This window comes from Callorhinus ursinus, unplaced genomic scaffold, assembly GCF_003265705.2.
Source record: "Callorhinus ursinus isolate GAN/ISIS: 27379988/994484 unplaced genomic scaffold, GSC_fseal_2.0 scaffold2, whole genome shotgun sequence".
NCBI classification, from domain to species: domain Eukaryota; kingdom Metazoa; phylum Chordata; class Mammalia; order Carnivora; family Otariidae; genus Callorhinus; species Callorhinus ursinus.
Window position 1 is genome coordinate 94,977,416 of NW_027397064.1, and position 23,198 is coordinate 95,000,613.

General features: G+C 39.6%; 1 long non-coding RNA gene across 1 annotated transcript in view; it reads left to right on the forward strand.

Annotated features, from left to right (window-relative positions):
* The first annotated feature begins 240 nt into the window (after positions 1-240).
* The window catches only part of LOC141371170 (uncharacterized), an 87,631-nt gene continuing 64,673 nt past the window's right edge, over positions 241-23,198 (forward strand). Inside the window, exon 1 of the long non-coding RNA XR_012375909.1 lies at positions 241-375. This is a non-coding gene — a long non-coding RNA (uncharacterized lncRNA). The remainder of the gene's footprint in view (positions 376-23,198) is intronic.

Consider the following 23,198-nt stretch of genomic DNA (forward strand, 5'->3'; position numbering starts at 1 on the left):
ATGGGTGTAGGACCCTTAGCTCCAAAGGTGCTTCACCTGCTCTATTGCTTTAATCCATGGAATAGTTCCTTGTAGAGAACAGTTCTTTGTGCCCATTAGCCCATTTCACAGATGTGAAACCCAGAGACAGAAGAGGTTAAGTGACTTGTTCAGGATGCACAGTGAATTAATGCCTGGGACTTACCCCCAGTTTTATGTCTACATACCCAGTGCTCTTTCTTTTCTTTTTTTTAGGGCGGGGGAAGGGCAGAAGCAGAGGGAGAAGCAGACTCCCTGCTGACTGTGGAGCCCAACACAGGACTCAGTCCCAGGACCCTGAGGTCATGACCTGAGCTGAAATCAAGAGTGAGACGCTTAACTGACTGAACCACCCAGGTGCCCAAACCTACTGTTCTTTTAATTTCCAGGCTTTGGTTTCTGTTTCTTTTAATTGTTTCCTTTTTACTTGCTTGTTTTTAGCTGAAATAATGCTAATCATAAGTTCACTGTTTAAGGAACTTTTTCCTGATGATTACTTTTCTTTTTTCTTCTTGATTTTGTGGTCTATAAAGGAATGGTTTTATGGCATAAAAATGACAACTCTTACATTAGTCACTAAAGGAAAAATAACAAATTTTTAATTAGAAGTTTAAACATGTGCATGGAAATGCCAACTAGAGCTTTTGAAATGAAGCTTCAGTGTAGAAGGGTGCACAGTGTCCTCGAAAAGGACAGCTTGAGATGAACACTTCTATAAGAGTGCCACCATCAGTGTTCACTCTAACAATGGAAGCAAGTGACCTTCATGTCTGGTGATATTTAAAGACTCAATTCAGTTCTCGAAACACATCCTTGCTCTGATAATTTTAGCATTGGTCTGGAATTTAGTGGGGTATAGGTGGCACCAAATCTATAGATTTCAGTCATTTTCACCAATGTCATATAGTAGAAAAAGCCCCGGGTTGGCAACTGGGAGATCTGGAATCTTATTTGGCTTTTGAAGCTCTATGACTCTCAAATAAGTCACTTACCTGCTTTGAGCCTTGATTTCTGTGAGGTCATTTCTTCCCTTAGCAAGTGGTGGTTCTGGAATTTCTGTTGCCTTAGCCTGTGCTGTGGACCTAGAAAGGATGCAAGGACCTGGAGCATGGTGCATCTGGGTGAGTGGAGGGGCAATTCTGGAAAGAGGTTATCATGAGGAAGTGCATAGTTGGAGCCAACAAAAATAATTCAGAAACAGCATGCATATCATGAAAGTTGAGACATAGGGAGAGACAGAGGAAGAGAGAAAGGGAAAGAGAAAAATTGGATGGAAACAGTAATTGAAGGGGTTCAAATGGAGTTAAGATCAGAATTTTCCCAAGGTGAGGTGGAACTTGATTGTGATGGATGTATGGCATTCTGAAAGCTATTGGCATGGCAATGAGTTCTTTTTTTTTTTTTTTTTAAGATTTTATTTACTTATTTGAGAGAGAGAGTGCAAGAGAGATCACAAAGGGAGTGGGAGAGGGAGAAGAAGACTGGCCACTGAGCGGAGAGCCTGATGTGGGGCTCGATCCCAAGAACCTGAGATCATGACCTGAGCCAAAGGCAGATGCTTAACCGACTGAGCCACCCAGGCGCCCTGGCAATGGGTTCTTTAAAAGAAATGGCGTTGGCGTTATCCTTGTTTGTAAAACAAGGCACTACACAACCACCTCATTTGCAAATACTAAAAAGTTTAATACCAAGTGTTGGTGACACTTGAACAAGAGTAACTCTCATACACTGCTGGTGGAAGTGTAAATTAGTACTGCCATTGAAATTATTTAGTAATGTTGAAAATATGCATGCCCTATGACTAATTTCACTCCCCCAAAATTCCTGCAAATGAACACAGGCTATATATATAAAAAATGTTCATAGCAGCAGACTGTTCTTAATACCTATAAATGGGAAGAGAGATGTCTACCAATGATAGAATGTCCTTTATTAGTAGAATGAACAGATAAAGTAAGCTCTAGTCATAGGATAGATTAATCTATAAAATTATGAAAATACATGAACTATAACTACATGCATGAACATGCAAGGATCTCATAGACACAGTGTTGAGCAAAAAAGTGAGATATTCCTTATATTGAGAGTTTGAGGGACAAGGCAAAACTAAATTATATTTCTTAGAGACACAAAGCCATACAGAGGTCATAAAACCATAAATAAAAGCCAGGAAATAATTATTATAGAAGTTAGGATTTTGATTACCTCTAGGGAGAGGGATTGATTTTGATTAGGGAGGGACATGACAGATGGCCTCTGGAAACTGGCAATGTGCCTGTTTTGTGGCTATCTGTGTGTGCACTTTGTATATTCATAGTCTTTAAGCCCTATATGTTCTATGTCTCCTCCTCTTCATGTTTGGTATGCTCACTTTCCTGAAAGAGAAACTAGTGATTGCCTCTAAGTGTATATATTCATGTGTCTGCATATGTATGCATTCAGTGCATAATGGAAGATCTTGCATGGTTTCAGGGTCATTATTCCACATATTCATACTTTTTGTACAAGATGAAGGATGGAGAAAGAGAATGTGTTGGAGACTGGTTGAAGATACATGGACCCTAAACATTTTGTGGAGTTTTTGTTTGTTTGTTTAATATCAATATTTTCAATTTTCCTTTGTTGCCATTTTACTCCCCCACCCACCCCCGAAGTGGAAGGAAGATAACAAAGCTTGGACACTGTTAACTCTGATTATTAGATAACTAGATTACTAGAATGTTAGTATGTTAGACTTCCAAGTAGAAGACCAAAAATATTATTGTTCAGTTTGGGATACTCTTGAAAGTGAAAGGAGGCACCATTAATAATCACATTGGACTGAGATATAAACCCAAAATATCTATGGCAAATGGGATTTTATGGTTACCCTACCTAGGACAAACTGTGGAGAATCCATTGTCTTATCCCATGTGAGAGAAAAGTTCTCCTTAATCAAATGAGAAGTATGATTTCCCAAAGAATACTGAGGAAAGGTCCTGAAGGAAGCTTCTTGTTTTTCCCAGAATTATCAACTCTGATGCCTGTTATGGCAATTTTGTCCAGATGACCTGAATTAGTTTCCTAGAGCATCTTAATAAAGTGCCACAAACTGGGTGGCTTAAAATGACAGAAATTTATTGTCTCACACAGCTCTGGAGGTTAGAAGTCTAAACTCAAGCTGTTGGCAGGGCCATGCTCCATCCACAGCCTTTAGGGAAAGATCTTTTCTGCCTCCTCTAGCATCTGGTAACTCCAGGCATTCCTTGGCTTGTGGCAACATCACTCCAATCTTGCCTCTGTCTTCACATGGCCAGCTTTCTGTGTGTCTCTCTCTTCTTAACAGGACACCTGTCCTGTTGAATTAGGGCCCATCCTAATGACCTCATCTTAACATGATTACATCTGCAAAGACCTTATTTCCAAGTGGGGTCACATTCACTGGTAGTGGAGGTTAATATTTCTACCTGTAACATTATCCTTTAATAAAAAAACTTTTTTTTTTTTTTTTTTTTTTTTTAGCACAGCTTAGATGGGTTAGCATTTCAAAAGGAACTTTAGGGAAATTAAAGTGGGAAAATAATAGCACTATTTCCAAAGAAATATTTTCAGCAAAAACAGCTAAGAGTTCTTTATATCAAGATAATCAGATTATCAGGGATAATGTCAGGGATGCTTGCCATACTCTTCCCTCTTGAGCTTCTGTCTTGTTTCATGGATGAGGCCTGTGGGAACCATCTTGTTTTTCCAAGAGTAGATGCTCTTGTTCTTTGATATATCACCCTATTCACAGTCAAATCCCAACCTCCCCAAACTAATCCTTTTTTTTCTCTTTCAAATAGTTTTTCCCAACTAAGGACATCCCACTGAGTTCTATGGGAGGAATCTGTCTAGGTTATCATTAATTGACATGTGTGAGTTCAAAGTGAATTGTTTTATTTTTCCTAATCCAGCTGATAAGCATAGCTCCTTCTGGAGAAATTGAGATAATATACTCTATTTTTTTCTCTTCTTTCTTCCCCATCCCCCAATAGAAAAGTCTACATTATGATACTAAAGAACAGTATTTTGATACAACTGGGTGGGACTAATAGTTGTAGTTCAAAAAAGACAGATTATAAAAATTATATATATACATACACATACATAACCTTAAGATAAAACATATAAATGCATGTTAATATAATGAAACACAGAATTTTCATGGTCTGGAAGAAGTAACCTGATTTTTATAGTATGGTCCAATACATTAAACAATAATAATGTTAACTCAGGTTGTTCAACATAAAAATTATTTCCTGTGTATCTTCATTTACTGTATTAGTAATTTTTGGCTGTAATATTGATCCCATATATCTTATCCTCCTCCATCTTCCTCATCTTTAGATCCATTTGTTTCTGTCATGGAAAGTATAATTTTTATATCACCCATAATTTCACTTTCCAATGTTTAGTCTCCATTAATCATTTGTTGTTTGTTATCTTCCTTAAATATGTCACATATCGGGTGGACTATAAAATTTCTCCCTGCTTGTGCTGAATAAATAGATATATTACTTTTTTTTCAATGTAAAAGCCACTTATCACTTGTTATAAAACTTTTAGTCCTGACCATTTTTTTGACATATGGACAGTCTTTTAATTACATGGACATGGATTTGTCGATTGGAGTTGTACTTCATCTTTACTGCATTTATCATACCCACAATGCATCCTTTATTATTTACAATTTGGATTAAAAAATGGGTCTAGAGTTAATAATATTGTGCCAACATCAATTCCCTGGTCTTGACAATAGACCGCAATCATGTGTGTTATTATCACTGGGGAGTTGGGTGCAGGGTACATGGAAATACTCTGCACTACTTTTGCAACGTCTTATGAGTCAACCATTTCAAATAGAACTTGAAGGCCCATGTGAAGACATTTGAATGAAGTATTCTTCTGAGTTTTTATGTTTTACACCACAACTTTTGTAGTTGTCTTACACCTATTTCAACAACAGGTTTTAGAACCTCACCTTTATTTTACTACAGAGACTTATCTAAGCATTTAATATAAATTCTGAGAAACAGCTCTCTTTTTCCACTTTCTAGTACAAGGTGAAAATTAAAGGCTGTAATTGTAATCATAATCGCAATTGGGATAAATAGGTTTTTAAACAAGCAGAGCTCAAGCGTGAGGCTGGAGCACTCAAATGTTCTTGGTATGCTATGGCTTGCTGTAGGAATCCATCCACACTTTTTCTAGAGCTAATAGAGAGTATCAATTTATACCTTCAAGCTGACTACAAGCAAGATGGTTAAGAACGCTTTTACTGTATAATAAGTGCATAATCATTCAATAGCTATTTCCTCTCACCCCTCACACAGACGAGGAAGTTAAGGCCTCAAGAGTTATAGTGACTGCCTAAAGACATAGTGACTTGGATGCAACTCTGACTTTTAGAACAGATTTTTGTTGTCTCTGAGGTCATGAATATTCCCACATGGATATCCTTTTGTGAAGGTCTTTACTGAATAGTCTGGCAGGAAGTGTGAGGCTCTAACTGACTGAATTCGATTTGTAGGCTGGGTGATAACACTGATTTTAGCTTGAGGAAATTTATAAATTTTTTATTTTTTATTTTTGGCTGAAAGGCATGGTCTTTCTTACTTGATCTTAAAAACTATATTCAGGTTTGAAAGCTTAGGCACTCTAGAAAACCCTCCTCATCACACTGACAATTTTAAGCAGTCCGGAAGTCCATTGGGGCCCCCACATCAATTATTCTGGTCTCCTTCCACTGAATATGGAACTGTCTAGCAGAGATGAATTGCTTCTTGGGAGGTTTTACTCCCATTTTGTTTTAGCAGGATTTCCACAGCTGCCTTCTCCAGGCTGTCAATTTTCTCTTTCTGAGAGTTCCCAAGAAGAAGAGTGATGGAGCCAGGTAAGGATGAAATCTTGGGGAAGTGCATGAAAAGTAATAGGAAATACGTGTATTTGAAAACAAAATTTTGTGTTCTCTTCAAAGGCATTTCATAAAAACCAATAATATTTTACTAAAGAACCATGTATAGAATGTTTTACCAACAATAGGATATATTGGTCTTCCTGTTTATTTATACCATTGCTCTGACTTATTTGCACAAGGCTTAAACATCATCCAAAAGTGAAAAATTCAGCCCATTATCCAGATGTTTGGAGCATCTGGATGGAGAACAGAATACTTTCCAAGGTTTTAACCATCCTCCTTCCATAACCTCTCATGGTACCTGGGGAACTATAGTTTAGGCAAAATTCAAAGGCTGTCTACAACAGGACTTCTAAACCCTGGTGGTTCTGAGATTCACTGGGAATTTCTAAGAGGAGACTGGTAGAAAGACTCCTCAATTATACTTGGTCAGGGAACTTTTTGAAATCACCGAATATCTCTTAGGATTATTATTGCAGAGAGATTAGTTTAGGAAATGCTGATTTTCCGACATCTTCAAGGGAAATGATTTTTCCCCCCTCTGACCTGATCCTCTAAGCTGATGCCTCAAACACAGTTGGAGGGATAAATACTTTGAAAATGATTTTCTCTACTACTCTAATATCATTCCCAGAAAGACTCATCATTTCCCACTAGCCCAAATGCAATAACTGCTTTTAGGATCTACTTTTTGCATGAGGTCTGGTTGACTTCACTTAATTTAATGTGGTGATACTTCAGTCTCATATTTCCTTGAAAAAAATGATCTCGTCAATGATAATATTTTCATACTCAAGAGACTCACTCCCACATTGTATTTTAAAGATGATATTGTACACTTATTTGCCGGAATATGTGCAATAGATCTGAAAGACAAGATGAAAAGATAATAAAAGTGTGCCTTAGTAGAATTGTCTGGAATCTGAAAAACAAAGCCTTATTATAATACTAGCATTGGAGAACCATAATGATACCAATTCTGTCCACGAGGTATTATTTCATAAAGGTATGCTGTGGCCCGGGCGTGGGGGTTGGCACTGGAGATTATGGTTTGACAGGTTCTGCCATCACAAAGCACAGTATGAAAAGATCATGCCACGTTAGCTTTTCATTTGTCAGTTTCCACTGTTTTTAACAGTTACCTGTAACAATGGATGGTTGTTGACATTTTAAATCTCTCATAGTACAGGTGAGATAATGGGAATAGTGAAATGAGCAAAGTGTTGGGCATAGTTGACACTCAGTAAAATGTTTAGTGCCTGAAAAAATTAATATGCTGTAAGGAACCAATAGAACTCTTCTTGTAGTCAAGAGGGCCCTTTCTTAAATTGGGGAAGTACATTTTAGAAACTGCCGGTTCCATGACAGCCTTGATGTGTACTGAGAAAGGTGGTTTTAATTAAAGCAATGATGCTTCATCATCTGAACTTTGTTTATTGCTTCATGCATCTGATTAATGGAGAGCGGGGGATGAATAAATCCTTAAATGTGAGACTTGGGTTGGAAGAATTAGAAGGAAAATTAATTTTAAAGTGTAACCAGGAGCATAAACATATTTGCTTCTGTCTGGAACCAAATATAAACTTGGTTTCTGCTTATGAAGAAAGCAAGCCTGTTGCTGCATAATGCCAACCTATTTGCTTGTCTGCTGGCATGACACATGCACATCCAGATGCCTGGCTAAGGTAGGAACATCTCCAGCTGACTTGGTCCATACATATAATATGAAGACCACCGGAACCCAAAGGAGCACTCACCTAATATCACAGGATGTCCTGGTAGGGTTGCAGCAAATCTTGTCGGATTGAATGCTCCAAAATGTTTAAAATGTCAAAACACACTGGGATTTATTTGAATGCTTGCTCATTGTCCATGTTTAGACACTATCTGAGTCCCAGGCAAAATGCTTATACACAGAAGTTATATAAAGAGAACCAACCCTAGGGGTGCCTGGGAGGTTCAGTTGCCCCTGGGATCTAGCCCTGCATTGGACTCCTTCCTTGGCTTTTTGCTTCCCCCTCTCCCTCTGCCCCTCCTCCGCTCATGCTCTCTTTCTCGCTTGCTCTCAAATAAATAAAAACATCTTAAAAAAAAAAGAGAACCAACCCCAGAAAAAGTGTGTGTGTGTGTGTGTGTGTGTGTGTGTGTGTCGGATAAATGAGGGATACAGCTCAAGAGGCAGGATCCTCTCTACTAGCAGAGACAAGGTCCAGGCTTTCTCCATGGGTCTACCTTTATGTCAGTCTCCCTAGTGGTAGAAGAAATTTTTCTGAAGTGACATCTCTGAGGAGTTCTGCTCTGAACAGCAGAATTTTAGAAATGTAGAAAAGCTTTTAGAATTTTTTTTCTTTAATTTTCCCTTTTTTATTTTTTTAAATTTTTTTTATTATTATGTTATGCTAATCACCATACATTACATCATTAGTTTTTGATGTAGTGTTCCATGATTCATTGTTTGCGCATAACACCCAGTGCTCCATGCAGTATGTGCCCTCCTTAATACTCACCACCAGGCCAACCCATCCCCCCACTCCCTCCCCTCTAGATCCCTCAGTTTGTTTCTCAGAGTCCATAGTCTCTCATGGTTCATCTCCCCCTCCGATTTCCCTCCCTTCATTCTTCCCCTTCGGCTATCTTCTTCTTCTTCTTCTTCTTTTTTTAACATATAATGTATTATTTGTTTCAGAGATACAGGTCTGTGATTCAACAGTCTTACACAATTCACAGTGAATTTTAGAGATTATGAAAGTGGTTGCCAGGCACTTGGGTATGGGGGAACGAGGGAGAGGTTGGTAAAGTGATACAGACTTTCAGCTATAAGATAACTAAGGTCTGAGGATGTTGACCATAGCTGATAACACTGTTTTGTACAATTGAAATTTGTTAAAAATCTTCTTATGGTGTATACATATGTCAAATCATCACAGTGTATACTTTAAATATCTTACAGTGTTCTTTGTCAATTATACCTTAGTAGAGCTGAAAAAAAAAGAATCTTAAGAAAAATTCCATTCATGGATTTTCTTTCCAGCGGTGATGTTAAGTCTCTAAGGGCCAGAGTGCTGTCTTAATCAGCTCTGTGTTTTCAGTGATGAGCATACTGTATGTGCACAACAAACATTTACTGCATGCACAGATGAGTGCACTGCGGGGGGCAGGTGGGAGAATGGTCAATCCAGGCCATGTGATGGCAACTGTTTTCCCCACAGATCCTTTAGCACGGTGTTTCTCTAATCACGCGGTGGTTAGTGTGGTCCATGGGACACCTGCATCTGAATCCTTTAGGGACTTTCTAAAAATGCATCTTTTGCCTGAAACAGAATCTCCAAGGCTGGGCCTCCAAACCCTGCGTTTCTTGCCTTAGCAAGTTCCCAGGTGATCCTCACACACGTTAAGATTGACAACCACTGTCCTAGTATATGTGGCTCTATTTCCCATCTCTATGTAAAAATAACATTTTCTACATTTGCTGCCACCAAATGAGGCGAGAGAGTGAGCATACAGCTATAATATCCTTCAGCTGGGAGTCACAAGCATATGAGATGTGTGATGAAATCCTATGGACAAAATTCTGGCTTCTATTTTAATACATAACATTAGCAAGTAGTTTAAAATGAGATAATTAAAAAAACAAGGTTTTAAAAAATTAGTGTATTTAACATAACAAATAGGTCTTACATACATGTAAGCATTTGTCCCTAATTCCCTTTTTTAAGAAATAATTTATTTATTTATTTCTTTGAGGGAAAGAGAAAGAGAGAGAGTGGGGGTGGGGGCAAGCATCTGAAGCTGACTCTGTGCTGAGAGTGGAGCGCAATGTGGGGCTCAATCTCATGAAGGGGAGATCATGACCTGAATCAAAACCAAGAGTCAGATGTTTAACCAACTGAGCCACCCAGGCATCCCTGCTTTTTTTTAAAAATCAAAGTAATACTTATCTATGATTCAAAAACAGTGCAGAGGGCTACATTAGAAAACCCTGTGTCTTCTGTCTCTACAAAGTGTCACCTTCCAGAGAACATTCCTTTTAGCCATTTCTTCTTTTCAGTCTGATATTAATTCTATCTATTGGTTGTGGTATGTTTATCTCCAAGTTATAGAAAACCCAACCAAAGTGGCCTCAACAATTTAGATATTTATTATCTCGCTTCAAAAGAAGACTGAACATAGGCTGTCCTGTTTCACTCAGCAGTTAGACAATCTAAAAATAACCCTATCTGCTTCTAGTTTCCAGTTTTGTTGGGTTTGACTCATTGTCATTTCATCATCTTGCTTGTTACCTTATGGTCCTCTCCCAAACATGCCTTGCTCTCTCAGTGTTGTCCCACTTGCCTCAAAGGTTGCTCCCACCTTTCTTTCCAGCTACCACACCACCTCCCTGCCAGGTGACCCCATGTCCATCAAGGGCCTGAGAAGGTCTTTTGTCTTGAGGTAAGCCTTCCTCTCTTCTATGGAACCTTGTATTTGACAGCATTTGTCATGTTTTTAAAAATTGTTTATGTTTCCTTCCTGGAACTTGTGAGCACCTTGAGGGCAGGGGCTATTACTCTTCTAGTTCAGGACTTGCTACACTGGGTGCTTCATGAAAGTTTATAGAATAAATTAATGGCTGCATTCAAATTTTCTTCCCAACCAGTTACATCCCTGCTCAGACTCCAGGTAGTTCACTCAGCTGTGAGGATATGCCTCAGCATGTTCTTAGCTCTGCCTCTGAGTTATCTGAAAATATCCCCAGTAGCAGCACACAGCTACCTTGCCATCTGCCTTTCCCACCTCCTGGTGACATCTCTCCATCACTGCTGTCATTCTACTGGACTTAACCTTTATAGCAAAAACACAGGGTAACCCCCATCAGTCTTGAACTCCTTTATTTAATCTACTCACACTGGTCACATTTGCTTATTAAAGTATAGAAAGAATAATGAGGTTTTCATGGGTTTTAGAGTCATGGAAATGTTGAGCTTCATCGTCCCTTAGAAATTAACCAGAACAAACATTTCATCCAGGGGTCAGGGGACTCTGAGTGACCCAAGAGAAGGGCAAGTGCTGCTCAAGGTTGTGCAGTAGGTCAGTGGTAGAATTAGAGTTAGTGCCTGGCTCTGCAGATGCACAATTTAGTGAGTGCTTTTTCTAGTTTGTCTAAGTGCACTCTCTCTCTCTCTCTCTCACACACACACACACAAAGAGAGGTTTTCCAGTTATAGAATTGCTTTTAATGAAATAGAAAATTGAACAAAAGTTTAGCTACTTAGTGCTACCGTGTTTGAATTTATAAAGCTCTTTGAAGTTTTCCATCTTTAGGGGCTCCAACAGATTTTTAGAGAATATTAGCAGTGTTTGTGGGGAAATTCTCATCATGAGGGACAGTTCCAGGCACTGCAGACCATTTGACATCCTTGGTTTCCTTCCACTAAAATGTCAGTCATGCTCCCTAGCTGTTGTGATAACCCCCAAAATGCCTACTTAACAATTCCAGATGCTCTGTATGGAGGCAGTGTTGCCCAGTTGAGAACTGCATTGTGATTCTTAGAGGGAAGGAAGTAGAGTGGGGCTGGGTTATGCTGATTTGCCTGATGAGAAACCTTTTGCCCCATGAGAGGTCAGTTAACTGGCCTAAAGCCAGACAGGGCTGTTAGCACTGGAATCACCGGTCTTATGCTGTTTGCATCAGACAATGGATTTGTTTCCAACCTAGCCCACACCGTGGTCCACTCAGGGGTGCTCATGCTTGACCAGGAATCATCAACAGGATGGAGAGATGGGAGCAGAAATCAAGGAGGTGAGGACCAGAGGTTGGAGGGCATGTGAGGATGCAAAATCTTACAACCAAGGAAAACACCACCTATAGGAAACTTTCTGGTTACTAAGATTCCCGCAAGGTCTGAGAAAGATGGAACATGCCAAATTTGAGTTAGAAACACCTTTAAAAATGCAAATTGAGTGACCCTCATCAATGCTAAATGATAGGAGAGTAGCAGTATGGCTTCTGTGATGCATTGCTCTGTTCGGTTTTCTTAACGATTGGTCTTCCCAGTTGGATTGCTAGATTAGAAACGCCAGTGGAAACCAAGGCTTCTCTGTGGGTAGAAGTGGGGAGCCTAACTATTTAAATAGGGAATTTGTGGGCAGCTGGCATGAGGCCTGAGAGGTGTTGGTATGGCTCAAAGAACCTGGAAACTACAGAAAAAGTCTAGATTTTGTCCAGGGACAACATGACAGGGTGTTTCAGTCCCGTTTGTTGTACTTGAAAATATCCCCAGTAGCAGCACACAGCTACCTTGCCATCTGCCTTCCCCACCTCCTGGTGACATCTCTCCATCACTGCTGTCATTCTACTAGACTTAACCTTTATAGCAAAAACCTGCTTCACTATTGTTAGGCTTCCACATATAAAGAAGACACCCAACCTGTCTGAGTTCTGGAAAGAGGCCAGAAGCTAACCGGAAGTGAGCCAGATGAGTATGGCCTTCAAACTCCCTGCCAGGCTCTCTGTAATTGTTATCTTGCATAGAAAAGGAAGGGAAAAGGTGTATATGGGGGCATCAGCTCTATGGAGATGCTTATAGAGAGGATGTGGTTGCATTCATACATTCCACAACATTGGGGAAGCTGAGGTGCAGAGATGTTAAGTATTTTGCCTAAAGTCTCAGAGATGTAACATTCAACCCAACTCTGACTCCAGAGTCACACGATTTGCTAGAGTACATTTTTTATCGTAGTTTGAGAATTCCAGAAAAATTGGGAAGCTAGTACAGAGAGTTTGTATATGCCCCATGCTCAGTTTCTTCTGTTGTTATCTATCACTTTACTCATTAGAGTGTGTTTGTCACAATTAACGAAGAAATATTGATAAATTATCATAAGGCCCATATTTATTCAAATTTCCCTAGTTTTATCTAATATTCTTTTTTGTTTGTTTGTTTGTTTCTTTGTTTGTTCCAGGATCCCACCCAGAACACTATCGTGTCTCTTTAGGCTCTTCTCAGCTGTGACATTTTCTCAGAATTTTCTTGTTTTTGATGAGCTTAAAAGTTTTGAAGAGTACTGGTCAGATATATTGTATAATGTCCCTCAACTGGGATTTTTCTGATGTTTTTCTCATGATTAGATTGGGATTTTGAGTCTTTGGGAGGCAGACCACAGAGGCAAGATGCCATTCTTGTCACCTCATATCAAGGGTACATGTTATCAACACGATTTATTACTGTCAATGTTGACCTTGATCACATAGAGGAAATAGCGTTTGTTAGGTTTCACTGTAGAGTTGCTCTATTTTCTCCTTCCTTTCTGTACTGTATTCTTTGAAAGGAAGTCACTACTTTTAAAGAAAAAAACTCCCATACTTCAAGAGTGGGAGTTACCTTCTACCTTCTTGTGAGCAAAGTATGTATATAAATTATTTGGAATGAGTCTGCATGGGAGATTTGTCTATTCTCTACATTTATTAATTTATTTAATCTTGTGTTTATATCCTATGGATGCATAGACATTTCTTTCATATTTTGGGTTATAACAGAATACTACTTTATTTATTTTATTGTTCTTCCTGCTGGCTCATGTGCTATTTTGACATACTTTCATCATTGTGGGCTTCTTTTCCCTTCCCTTCCCTTCCTTCCCTTCCCTTCCCTTCCCTTCCCTTCCCTTCCCTTCCCTTCCCTTCCCTTTCCTTCCTTTCTCTTCCCTTCCCTTCTCTTTTAAGTATTTACTTACTTTCCGGCACTATAAGCTACTCATCTTCTATATTTTCTGACCCAGACCTAGAATCAACTATTTCTCCAGGAAGTCCAGATCCTTTTATTGGACACTGATCCTAGGAACCAAGATCTGGATGTTGGGTGTGCTCATTGCTACCAGGGGTGTGTGGCTTCTAGGTCAGCTCAGCTGACAAAGCAATGGCATATATGTGTGTATACTAACCTGTTTATATACACATATCTATAAATATTTTGTATGTAACCATCTATAGGTATATTAATCTAAATATGAATTTGCACTAATGTCTCCTGCTAATCTATTACCATATGGATCATTTTACCCTTCTCTCTTGGCTTATCTGTAACCTCCCACTTCAACATGGAGATACCGGGCTCACACCACCCTTCATTCATTTCCTTATTGGTTCAATTCCAGCAGACAACGTATAGTGGATTCAGGATTGTTAGTATTTTAAAATATATATATATGTTTTAAATTCCAGTATAATTAACATAGAGTGTGTATTAGTTTCAGGTGTACAAATAGAGTGAATTATCAATTCTTTACATTACTCAGTGCTCATCTTGTACCTCTGTGGGAACACATTTATCAGTGAGAGTACATTGCTTTGTGCAGTCCCTTTTGCCTTTAGTCTTACATATTCCATCATTTCCGAAGGTACTTAGGTCAGCACCTTTCCCTCCATCTCCTTCAGTGGAATTTTTTCACCCATTTGTGATATAATTAGTTTTTTTTTGTCACATCTGCATTCTATCCACATATCCCTTGGTATCTTACATTATTATTCTTTTATTTGCATACATTAAAGTTAACTCTTTTGTTTTTTAAATTTTATTTATTTGTTTGACAGAGAGAGAGATAGTGAGAGCAGGAACACAAGCAGGGAGAGTGGGAGAGGGAGAAGTAGGCTTCCCGGATGTGGGGCTCTATCCCAGGACCCTGGGATCATGACCTGACCCGAAGGCAGACGCTTAACGACTGAGCCACCCAGTTGCCCCTATTAAAGTTAACTCTTTGTGCCTTAAAGTTCTATGAGTTTTGATGAATGCGTTATATGATATCATACAAAGTAGTCTGACCATCCTAAAAAAATGCCCTGTGATTCACCTATTCAACCATATCCTCCCCACTGCCCCTAAACCCCTGGCAATGGCTGATGTATTTATCACCTCTATAGTTTTGCTTTATCTAGAATGTCATATAAATAGAATTATACAATATACAGCCTTTCAAACTGGCTTCTTTCACTTAGCAGTATGCATTTAAGATTCATCCATGTACTTGTGTGGCTTCATAGCTCATTCTTTCTTATTGCTGAATAGCATTCTTTTGTATGAATGTACCATAGTTTGTTTATCCATTCACCTACTCATGGACATCTTGGTTGCTTCCAGTTTTAGAAAATTACGAATAAAGCTGCTATAAACATTTGTATGCTGTCTTTTTGTGTGGATCTAAGTTTTCAAATCAGTTGGGTAAATACCAAGTGGTGCAAATGTTGGATCGTATGGTAAGACTATGTTTAGCTTTGTAAGAAACTAAAAATCTATCTTCCAAATTGGCTGTACCATTTTGCATTTCTACCAGCAATGAAAGAGAGATCCTGTTGCCCTACCTCCTTGCCATTTTTTTCTGATTTTCCCATTCTAATAAATGTGTGGTAGTATCTCTTTGTTGTTCAAATTTGCATTTCTTTAATGACAATCGATACTAAGTAGTTTTTCATATGCAGTCTCATACATATTTAAACTATACTTTCTTACTAGTTGTTGGGAAGGGACTCTATGGCCAGCTGGTTGAGCTACATTTAGGAAGATTGGTATCTGAACATTCAAATTAGTTTCCAAAGTTTGGAGCAGGTAATGAGGATGTGTTTCAGAAGCTGGCAACGTGAAGGCATCTAGACAGGTGAACAATGGCGAAGGTGGTTGCACCGTGCTGTTCAGAGTCAGGAATCAGATAGGTAACAGGTGGGCATCCTTTCATCCTGTCTCTTCTTCTTGCACTAGGTACACTTGCCATCCCCTCTTCCTTTACCTTCTCCTTCTTAACAGCTTTATTGGGATATAATTGCCATACAACAAGTTGAACAAATTTGAAATGTACAATTTGGTTAATTTGTCATACACGTATACCTGTGCAGCCATCACCATGATCAAACAATGAACATGCCTATCACTTTCAAAAATTTCCTCATTCCTTTTTTTAAATTTAAATTCAATTAGCCAATCTATAGTACACCATTAGTTTCAGATGCATTGTTAATAATTCATCAGTTTCATATAACACACAGTGCTCATCACATCATGTGCCCTTCTTAATGCCCATCACCCAATTACCCCATCCCCCCACTCCCCTCCCCTCCAGCAACCCTCAGTTTGTTTCCTATAGTTAAGAGTCTCTCATGGTTTGTCTCCCCCTCTGATGACTTCCCTTTTTGTTTTCCCCTCCCTTCCCCTACAATGCTGTTTCACATATGAATGAAATCATATGATAATTGTCTTTCTGATTAATTTATTCCACTCAGCATCATACCCTCTAGTTCCATCCACTTTGGTGTAAATGTTAAGCATTCATCCTTTCTGATGGCTGAGTAATATTCCATTGTATACATATACCACATCTTCTTTATCCTTTCATTTGTCAATGGGTATCTGGGCTCTTTCCACAGTTTGGCTAATGTGGACATTGCTGCTATAAACATTGGGGTGCAGGTGCCCCTTCGGATCACTACATTTGTATCTTTGGAGTAAATACCTAGTAGTACAATTGCTGGGTCATAGGGTAGTTCTATTTTCAACTTCTTGAAGAACCTCCATACCGTTTTCTAGAGTGGCTGCACCAGTTTGCATTCCCACTAACAGTGTAAGAGGGTTCTCCTTTCTCTGCATCCTCGCCAACATTTGTTGTTTCCTGTCTTGTTAATTTTAGCCATTCTGACTGGTGTGAAGTGGTATCTCATTGTGGTTTTGATTTCTATTTCCCTGATGCCGAGTGATGTTGAACATTTTTTCATGTGTCTATTGGCCATTTGTATGTCTTCTTTGGAGAAATATCTGTTCATGTCTTCTGCCATTTCTTGAGTAGATTATTTGTTCTTTGGGTGTTCAGTTTCATAAGAGACCAGCCATCCTGGTCTCTCTGCTGCTACTACACACACACCAAACACATTCCCATCTCAAGGTCTTGACACTCCCTTCCCCCTGCCTGGAAAGCTCTTCCCCCAAGAGTCATATGACTCGCCCCTTCTTTTCACTCAGGTCTCTGCTGAAATGTGCCCCGGGAACCAAGGCTTTTCCTGACTACTTCCTCTGGAGTGCCTTTTCTGTCATCTTCATTTCCTCATCCTGCTTTAGTTTGCTTCAGAACATTTTCGTCTTGCTGACAAGACACTTTTTGTTATGTATTTATTAGTTTCCTTGAAGTCTATTTCCCTTACTAGATAGTGAAACCTCTGTGAGGGAAGGACTTCTGTCTGCCTTTTCTCCCTTTTTTTCTGTGTATCCAGTGTTTGGAACTAAGGCTGACACATAGTAGATACTTAAAAAATAAATATCTGTAACTCATTCTTTAGTATTGTGCCTCTTAGATAGGCAAGTGTGTAGAAAAGATAGAGCATCCAAGTCTGACTGCTATCCTTAGAAAAGTCTGCTTGCAGGATTGGCTGTTGGCTAGTATCTGGGAACTTGGGTTTTAAGAGGGGTCCCATCACTTCCAGAACTGATCAGAGTGGCTCACTGTGCCTCAACCATTTTTACAGCCCATGTAATTTATGCTGAACCCCTGTTTTCCTTCTGGGAGACTTGGTTCTGATACATACGAGGTATAGGGTACCTGTGTGACCAGCCCCCAATCAAAGCCCTGGACAGTCTCTAATGATTTCCCTGGTAAATAGCATTTCACATGTGTTGCTGTAATTCCATGCTGGAAGAATTAAACTGTCCTGTGTGACTCTACAAGTATAAGACTCTTGGAAACTTGTGCCTGGTTTCCTCTGGACTTCACCCCATGCACATTTTCCCTTTGCTGGTTTGGCTTTGTATCCTTTCACTGTAGAAAATCAGAGTCATGAGTATGACTTTATTCTGAGAATGTGAGAAGTTCTTGTAAATCACTGAACTTGGGAGTGGCCTTAGGGACCCCCAACACAGAAAAGAGGTTATAGGTTTTTTTTTAATGAAAATTAAATGGTCAACAGTAAGGAGCTTTTTCAGCAAGAGACAGGCACCCCAATCAGAGATGGGGCTCAGCTGCAGCTCTGCAGTCACTGGGTGTCTTTGGGGGACAAGTGAGACCACATTGGGAGATGATTTAGGACACTTGCCGGGGGTGCTGAATGTTCGGGAATAGTATGGTGAGCTTGGCTGCTGGTTGCACATCTTATATTATTTAGAGGATTAAGGGTTAGTTCATGTAAAATGAGAGCTTTCCACGTGAGCTCTCGTTGGGAGCAGCATCTGCTCGCTCTGTGCTAAGCATTTACCAGGTAAACTCCAGTGCTGGCTTTGCCTAGCTCCTGAGCCAGCATGGAGGATTTTGGGTCTTCAGGCATCCTTCCCCTAGGGGCCACATCTGCACTGGAGCCTGACATAAGGATTGAGAGTACCAGCTGTGAGGCCTGGCTGTAAGGGAAAGAGCACATGTCAGGGCAGCAGCTCACTCGATGGGGTTGTACTCCAGATGAATAGAAGTCTAGCTCTTTCCAGGACCTCAACTATTCTAGGAATTAGTGTAGTAATTCATACCTGTTACATTGGTCCCCAATATCAGTTGCCTCTTCCCTCTTGACCCTCATGCTAAGCTCCATGAGTGGGCTGTGTCTTTTCCCTTCAATTAAAATTCAAGTGTCCACATATAAAATCTTCATATAGGCTGATCTAATTTTCTACAGTGCAGGAGGAGTTAGGGCCACAGGATCCTGTGTGGTGATGGAGCTGAATCCAAGGAGGGGACAGCTTCTCAGTTAGATGGTTTGGGGGCCAGGGTGTCTTGGTATCTCCAAAGTTGTTCTGTGTGGTGCTGAGCAATGGCTAGTTCTCTATAATCTCTTTTTCTGTTCCAAGGACTGAGAAATCTCTAATTTGAGATGACAGAGCCATCAGATCCAAGAATCCTGGATCACAAAGTTGCTGCATAGAGATCCAGATGCCCTGGAAAAGTCCTCAGTCCTGAAACAGATGTTTGCAAGAAAAAAAATTTTCATGTGTGATTATGCAGTTTGTTACCCAGCAGAGTCCATCCTAGCCTAACTAAAATACCTATTTTGCTCTGTCTGTCCTGTTCCCTGTCCTCTAGCCCCCATGTCACCCTCTTAAACCATGCTATCTTACACTCACTCAATTGCCAAATTTTGGTGATTTTAACTAAAGTTTCCATTAACCCTTTTGTCGTAAGGATTTAAGAAAGGGATTTTGTTATGGGGGAAGGTGAGAAGGGCACCCTTTGTTTAATTAGTACTAAATACCTCTTTAAAAATTACAGATTACAGATTACATTTGTCTGGCCCTATGAATGAGTGCTTAATTTGTCTACAAAGCAATTGTACTCTGGTGTGTCAGTCCAAGTCCCCAGGAATGTCACTATGCTACAGAGGACAGCTTTCTCTCCCTGCCATTTGTCTACATTACTGATTCACCCATCATCTGTTCACATTATCCGTCCATCATCCATCCAAAGTGGGGAAATGCGCCATCACCAAATTTGGTTCGTCTATTTTAATGTCTTCTTTCTTAGCCCATTTTTCAGAGAGCTCCTTTTCAAATGCTAACAATCTTAGATTCGCTTTAATAGCCTCTCTCATTAATTGTCTGACCAGAGGAAAAGTATGTCTTGAGAGACAGATTTTACTTCCACATGCCTCTGATAATGTCAAGGCACTGTGCAGCATCTCTAAGACTGCAGCCGACCCTAGAATACAAATGTTCTTTCCGAGGTATTTGACTCTGTTCTTAGAGTAACTGTAATCTCGGCATGTCAATTTTGACATTTTAGTTAGTAGGCACTGCACATTTTTTTTATGACATAGGGAATTATTAATGGTATGTAAGAGGAGACACAGAAATATCACCCAATGTCATTTACATCTATTCCATCGAAACAATGGGCAACAATCCATCATGGAAGGTTTAAGTGCCCTTCTGCCAGGGGTGGAAATAGAAACAGCAGGAGCAGTATTAACCAGACGACCCTTAAGGCCCTGTTCACTTTTAGGAGCTATAAACTATTGCATTTCAGAGCTAGAAGTACCATTTCAGATAATCTCTTTATATATGAGGAAACCAAGTCCCACCGGGGCAGTAACAACTGTTATAAAGAGGTTGAGTCCAGAATCCAGGTTTTCATTCAACATTCAGTGATTTGATCACCTACCATGTGTCAGGCTGAGGCTAATGGTAAAAAGAATAGTGTTCCTGACCACATGGGGCTCATGCCTACTCTTTCATTCACTTCTCCTTAAATCACAACAAATTGTTTCAAATTTGGACATGGTTTATCTTCTAGACCATTCTTAACTCTGAGATGCAAGAGTGGCCTAATGTTTTTGCCCTTTGATATTCTTCCCTCGAAAAAAATTCACTTCCTTAAATTCTTCTGCCTCATCTTATTTGTCAATGCAGAAGCTTAATCCTTTAACCCCTTGTTGTCAGTTGTTTTCTCATACCATTTTTTTTTTAAAAAATATTTATTAAGAGAGAAAGAGAGAGAGATGGAGAGAGTGAGCACGGAGAGAGGGGCAGAGGGAGAGGGAGAGAGAGTCTTAAGCAGGCTTTGAGCTAAGTGCAGAGCCTGATGTGGGGTTCGATTGATCTCATGACCCTGAGATCTCCGCCTGAGCCAAAATCAAGAGTCTGATGCTCAACCGACTATGGCACCCAGTTGCTCCGCATATCATTTTTATGGATGAAAAAACTGAGACTCAGAGAGCTTAAATTACATGCCCATTTCCCAGGACTGGCAAGTATATGAGCTGCAATTCCAGTGCACATCTGACTGACTCTGAAGCCTTCACCATCTCCTCTTTAAGCTCCTTTAATATTTTAGCTGCATATTGGGGGGCAAATCTTTCTAGATAATCATACTAAATAGAGAATCTGCTTCTTAAATTCTTCTTTCCCAGGGCACTTTCATTTGTTTTGGTTAACTTCAGGGAAAAGATTTAATAAAATTCTAAGGGTATTTATTCCTCTCAAGGTAGAAAAAAGATAATTTCAAGGTCGAAGGGCAGTGAGTCTTAGAAGCCTAGGACTCTAAATCTGTGAGGAAGAAGGATGACCAAGAAGGTCAGACTGTTTGAGAACTACCCTCAGTGAGAGAATTCTGACTGGCACAATGAGGGTTGTTGCTATGACACCAAATAATTCCATATTCAGTGCAATGGAATCCCCATTTGTGTTCTTAAAAAATTAAAGCAGTTTTATGGATATTAAATGTTTAAGTGGCTCCAGCAGCTAGAAAGAAAAATCGTCTTATGAATAAAACAGGCCAATGCCTGATTGCTTGCATGGAAAGTATTTGAAAAATGTGTTTGCAGAGTTCCGGGCTTGGCAGCTTTTGTTTTATGGTGTGCAGTGAAAGGAGGCAATGGATGAATGAATATATAAATGATTTTAGGCAAACCACAGAATGTAAAAATTGTGGGAGGAAAATTAAATTTACTTCGACATGTTTTTCCTGAGCACTTATTATGAGCTCAGCAACACACAGGGCTTCCTGGAGCATGCTAAAGTAGCCCCTGGTAGGGCACTGGACTTCTTCTTCCATCCGTGTATTAGCGAGGATGACACCAAAATATTTGACGGTATATCACATAAACTCCAAAATTCTGTCTTTAACACAGGAGATTTTTTAAAAAATCAGGTTAATTGAGGAATAATTTATATATAGTGAAATTCACCCTTTTAAAGTGTACAGTTCAATGAAGGTTGACAAACGTTTACAGCTGTGTACTCACTATTGCCATTAAGATATAGAACATTTCCGGCACCTGGGTGGCTCAGTGGTTAGGTGTCTGCCTTTGGCTCAGATCATGATCCCAGGGTCATAGGATCGAATCCCGCATCGGGCTCCCTGCTCAGTGGGAGGCCTGCTTCTCCCTCTCCCACTCCCCCTGCTTGTGTTCCCTCTCTCGCTGTGTCTCTCTCTGTCAAATAAATAAATAAAACTTAAAAAAAAATAGATATAGAACGTTTCTGTCACTCCACGAAGTTTCCTTGTGATCCTTTAAAGTGAATCCTCTTCACCCCCAGAGACTGACAGCTAGTGCTTTGGCTTCTGTTCCTATAGTCTTGTCTTTTCCAGAGTACTATATTAATATTGTATTAAAGCTAATATTATACTAATTAATGTGCTCATAGGCTCATTTGGTTTATATACTTTTTTGTGTCTGCCTTCTTCTACTTAGCATGATGCTTTTTGAGATTCATCCATGTTGTTGCATGTGCCATTCCTTTGTATTGCTGAGTAATAGTCCATTAGACATGTATTTATCCACTTGCTAGTTAATAAACATTTGGGTTGTTTCCAGTGTTTAGCTATTATGAATAGAACTTCTACATGGGGAAAATACAATACATTTTAATTTCTCACTACGTGAGTTTTCAGGATGTGTTTTCCCAATGGAAAAACGGTCTTTTTTTTTTTTTTTCCTGAATGGTAAATTGAGGATCTAGGCTTTGTCCTGTGGCTCCCTTAATACCTAGGGCCTTGGATGTTTTCATTTCTAGCTGTGGAAAGGGGAAAGGGACCTGTTTCTACTGCTCCAGCCTGATAAGGACATAGCTCACTTCTGCTTATATTCTACTGGTAAGAAATAGACTTGTGGCCACTGCAAATGCAAGGGGGTGTCCCCTGAACAGCTCTGTATTATGGACAGGAGTGCACAGATTTTTGATGGACCAATATCTATTGCTAACACAATTTTTTTTTAGCAAATATTTATCAAGAGCCTACCAAATACCAAGTACTGTGCTAGGTGCTAGAGAGTGAGCAATGACAAAATGAACAAGCAAACAAACAAAAAACCCCAATCCAAAAAATCCAGCCCTTACCATCTTGAGTTTATAGTCTGGATAGATTTCAGGGAAGTACAATGTGTTTCTATATCCAGAAAAATGTCAAAGGAATAAATGTGCTGTATCAGAAAGAATGGGATATGGGATAGGTGTGAGAATTACAAAACAAGTGAAGGAAAAACCAAGTGGGTCAGGGAAATCTTCCTGGAGGAAGTAGCATTTCATCTGGCCTCTTAAGGATGTTAGGCATGTAGATAAAGGTGCCTGGGGGTTGGGTGGGGACTTCAAAACAGATAAATGATGTGAAAAAGGGAATGTTAGAAGCAACATGCTTTGGGTATGCCTTGCTGGAGATGGGTAAAGGAATTGACCCACATGAGCTGCTTTGTTAAGGTGTCTACACGCTGACCTTTAGGACACAGCACAAAACTCATTTCAGTTGCTTTCTGAGGAAGTTCTATTCAATTTCACCTTTTTAATGGCTGCTACCCTGTTTTATTGATGGTGATTGAATG